This window comes from Berghia stephanieae, chromosome 2 (assembly GCF_034508935.2).
Source record: "Berghia stephanieae isolate SIO BIC M18660-M18661 chromosome 2, UCSD_Bste_1.3, whole genome shotgun sequence".
NCBI lineage: Eukaryota > Metazoa > Mollusca > Gastropoda > Nudibranchia > Aeolidiidae > Berghia > Berghia stephanieae.
In genome coordinates this window covers 18,792,399-18,797,398 of record NC_088361.1, presented here as the reverse complement: position 1 = coordinate 18,797,398, position 5,000 = coordinate 18,792,399, and the positions used below count along the sequence as shown (strand labels likewise).

Below are 5,000 nucleotides of genomic sequence, written 5' to 3'. Positions count from 1 at the left end.
TAAATAAATAAATAAATAAATAAATAAATAAATAAATAAAATTCCCTTTATTAATTCTAAAGCGAAAATATGTCTCTTTGGCCTATTTCAATGAAATATTGGAATAACCCAGGCGTAAGCCGCAGCGCAGCGCCACAAATGGAGCTAGGGCGAAGTACCTTGCTCAAGGCCACAGAGCACGGCTCGTTGTCGAACTCTGGCGAGGACATTTTCACAGCACTTTTACTATATTATTACTTAGCCTTTTAGCCATTGTTGACTTTCAATTGCTTGCAATGTCCAATACATATCTATTACTATTTAAGATAAATTTCATTTTTATAAGTTTTGATTTTTCTGATTTCAAAGACAATACTCTTCAACAGTCGTAACGTCACTTCCTTCCTAATGACGCATGGTAACTTAGTAACACTGGCTCTAAACTATCGGAACAATGGCGGACGCCCGTATGAAATATTTCTCCGGCGAGGATAAAAGCGTATCCAGAGGAGAAAAAAAGATAAATTTGATCATGTTTTGACTTTTACACATTCTGATCACAAGGCATATGAAAAGTTCTAGCCAGCTTGAAGAATAAAAAGTAATGATTTTCTTTGTTTAGAACCAAGATGATCGCCGTTGCCAGGCGGCGTGACATCAGACTATTGAATCCTATTCTCTGAGTGGGTTGTCGTTTACGACTTCGGGCGACGCCATGACGCCATTACTATTGACTTGTGTTTCCCACCAGTTTCGATATTATTGCAAGTGATGAATGGAGAGCAACACTATGTTTCATCAGGTTATAGTATCTTTAGTTATGCGATCTTGTGGTATGACACTCGCTCTCGGATCAGAAGGTCCTGGGTTCGAGCCTCGCTCGGCGCATAGTTAAATCCTTGGAAAAGACTCTTTACTCACGTTCTCTCACCATTACTCAGGTGAAAAATGAGTACCTGGCCGTCAAGAGAGTTGTCTCTGTCGGAAAAATTGTAATATCGCCTAACAGGCGTAATGTCTCGTTCTACATGTTACGTGTTGCTGTCGGTCAGGGACCCTTTGCACAGCGCTTTGAGCACATATTAGTGGATATTGCGCTATATAAAAGCTCTAGTTTAAAGCTCTAGGGTTGAGACGGGGGTTCGGGCGACCCCCGGGATAGTAAAATAAACCCCTATTGAGGCGTGCTGTGAAACTACGAAAGTCCTTCCGATCTTTGTACCGTTTGGATAGGAAGCACAGCAAACTAGAGAGGGGATTGATAGGAAACAAAGACCACACCGCTAAATCACTCCTCCTCATGTATCAGTTTTATGTATAGATAGTATGCGCTTGGCTAAGAACTTCACAACTTTGCCATCCGGAAGTATAACGGGCCAACACACAAAACTATGTGTAATCATGAACTTTTATAGTCTGGTTAATACAGTTTAGTGAAAATTACTTATAAACGTGGATGGCAAAAAACAATAACAAGGCCTGAGTGACGTCATCTTCGTTCTATATATAGATATTATTGTCTTCATATGATATAGATAGAATGCGCTTGGCCAAGGAGTTCACAACATTGCCATCCGGAAGTATAACGGACCAACACACAAACTCTGTGTAACCATGAACTTTTATAGTCTGGTTAATACAGTTTAGTGAGAACAACTCACAAACGCGGATGGCCAAATCAATAACAAAGGCCTGAGTGACGTCATCTGCATACTATCTATAGATAGAATGCGCTTGGCCAAGGAGTTCACAACATTGCCATCCGGAAGTATAACGGACCAACACACAAACTCTGTGTAACCATGAACTTTTATAGTCTGGTTAATACAGTTTAGTGAGAACAACTCACAAACGCGGATGGCAAAATCAATAACAAAGGCCTGAGTGACGTCATCTGCATACTATCTATAGATAGAATGCGCTTGGCCAAGGAGTTCACAACATTGCTATCCGGAAGTATAACGAACCAACACACAAACTCTGTGTAACCATGAACTTTTATAGTCTGGTTAATACAGTTTAGTGAGAACAACTCACAAACGCGGATGGCAAAATCAATAACAAAGGCCTGAGTGACGTCATCTGCATACTATCTATAGATAGAATGCGCTTGGCCAAGGAGTTCACAACATTGCTATCCGGAAGTATAACGGACCAACACACAAACTCTGTGTAACCATGAACTTTTATAGTCTGGTTAATACAGTTTAGTGAGAACAACTCACAAACGCGGATGGCAAAATCAATAACAAAGGCCTGAGTGACGTCATCTGCATACTATCTATAGCTTGTTTCTTGGCACGTAGCATGTTTGTTTGTTTGGTTTTTTGTTTTTGTTATTTTGTTTTGGACTTGTGCTGGTGTGTATGTTACTTGTTTATTTCCAATGTTGTAAGAGTCGTCATTTAAAAAAAAAAATGTTTATAGGACATGATAGAGATGATGATGATGGTGTTGGTGGTGGTGGTGATGATGTTAATGTTGTTGTTGATGATGATGATGATGGTGGTGGTGGTATTGGTGTGGTGATGATCATGATAATGATGATAATGATGATGATGATGATGATGATGATGATGATGATGATGGCAGTGGTATGGTGGTGATGATGATGAAAATAATGATAATGACAATGATGAAAATGATGATCCCTCTTTATTATCATCCCTTTTCATATCAGCACAAGGCCACAGTGCTATCCATTGCATTTAGCAATCATATCTATATTAATCCCCGAGGGGCTGCATGATAATCAGTTACATGTACACGTAATGCGAATAACAGGATTAGCATGCCCAGTGATAGCACAATAACGTAATGGAATAGCTGTAGACATTATGTGTGATCAGATTAGAATGTTACGCCATTCATCTTAATCATTGATTTGGGTTGGGAATGGGGGGGGGGGGGGGGTCAGGGGGAGCAGAGGGGAGAGGGGGGGGGGGGGGTTAGATGTCGGAATGATGATGGCTATGCATGGATCAGGGAACACTCTAGATTTTATTTATATAGATAGTATGCGCTTGGCTAAGAAGCTCATAACATTGCCATCCGGAAGTATAACGGACCAACACACAAAACTGTGTGTAACCATGAACGTTTATAGTCTGGTTAATACAGTTCAGTGAGAATAACTCACAAACGCGGATGGCAAAGTATAACAACAAAGGCTTGAGTGACGTCATCTTCGAACTATCTATACATTGTTATACTTTTAAAATATTGTAATATTGTTTATTTATATCATTATTTATCGATAAGTTTATTTATTTATCTATTCATTTATTTATTTATTCATTCATTCATTCATTATCTATTTATTGTAAGGGTCATCATTCAAAAAAAAAAAATGTTCATATTGGACATAATAGAGATGATAATGATGGTGACGACAATGGTGTTGGTAGTGATGACGGTGTTGTTTTTGTTGGTGGTGGTAGTGATGTTAATGTTGATGTTGATGACGATGATTTATAGATGATTTATTTGTTTGTCACCATTGTCTATTTATTCATGTATTCATTTAATCAGTAAAATTTTTTATATTATATTATGGCCTCACGGATAGCTTAACGAACGCATTGATCGTAACGAACGAAATCATTGCAGTCAGGTGTCAAATAACATCATATGTTGGTCTTGATTCCATTCAATTTGTGCCGTAGCTACCTTTATGTCATGCCTGTCACCCGGAACAGCTGGTCCTCCAGTAATGTGGGATCATTTTGTTTTTGAGTCAGTGACACTTTCTGATAGAATTACACTGTTGAATTACAAATAGACACCCCTTTTGTGGTTATATATATATATATATATATATATATATATATATATATATATATATATATATATATAAATGATTTCAAACACCTGGTTTCAACAACACCCAAGAAGAACCTGGACATGGCAATCACCAGGGACAGAGCAAGGAACCAGATAGACTTTATAGCAGTATCATCAAGATTCAGAAATGGCATATTAAATTGCAAAACCTACCCAGGCGCCGATGTAGACAGTGACCATGTCCCAGTTGTTTGTACAGTAAGGATAAAGTTTAAAGCTATTCAGAGAACAGCTGGTAGAATAAAGAGGGATTACAGGTTATGCAAAGACAATGGCATACAAACAAAAATGAGAGAAGAATTTGAAAATGCACTCATGATACAAAGCCAAAGTGAACCTGATAATGAAAAATGTGAAAAACAATTTGATATATTCCAAAAGTGTGTCAAAGCAACTGCAGAAAAGCATTTACCAATAGCTCAAATAAACAGCAAAAAGGAATGGATGACAAATGAAATTCTAAACCTATTTGAAGAAAGACGAAAATGCAACAGAGGGTCTGCAGAATACCAAACATTGAACAACCGCATTAAATCCAAATGCATCGAGGCACACGAGAACTATCTAGACTGGAAATGCTGCGAAATCGAAAGAGAATACAAACCCAACCCCCAACAAGCTCACCAAAGAATAAAAGAACTATCAGGGAAAAGGAAAAGCAAAGCAGCAGGAAGTTGTATCCAAAACAAACAAGGGGAACTGCTATTTGAAGAACAACATATAGAAAGCCGATGGGTAGAATACATAGGCGAACTGTACAATGATCCAAATAGAAATGAACCACCACTGAAATTCAAAGAACCATTAAGCGGACCAAACATCACCAAAAGTGAAATTGAACATGCCATGGAACGAATGAGGGATGGTAAAGCAACAGGCCCTGATGAAATATCTGTAGAGGTATTAAAAAGCCTAGGAGATCTAGCAATTGATGAACTTCACATATTATTCAACAATATATACAATACTGGGAAAATTCCAGAAGATCTCTGTAACTCTATTTTCATAGCAATACCAAAGAAAGCAGGTGCAGTCAGATGCGAAAATTTTAGAACTATAAGTTTAATAAGCCACATCAACAAAATACTGTTGCGTATAATTATCAACAGGCTAAGGAATAAGATTAACCCCGAAATCGCAGAAGAACAATATGGATTCCAACCTGACAGAGGGACAAG

The 5,000-nt window shown here is 38.0% G+C and overlaps 1 protein-coding gene and 1 long non-coding RNA gene across 3 annotated transcripts in view; one reads left to right on the top strand and one right to left on the bottom strand.

Annotated features, from left to right (window-relative positions):
* LOC144964429 (uncharacterized) overlaps window positions 1-5,000 on the bottom strand; it is a gene marked incomplete in the record, with an annotated part of 342,752 nt that overhangs the window by 150,207 nt on the left and 187,545 nt on the right.
* The window catches only part of LOC144964430 (uncharacterized), a 39,838-nt gene that overhangs the window by 745 nt on the left and 34,093 nt on the right, over window positions 1-5,000 (top strand). The window lies entirely within an intron of this gene.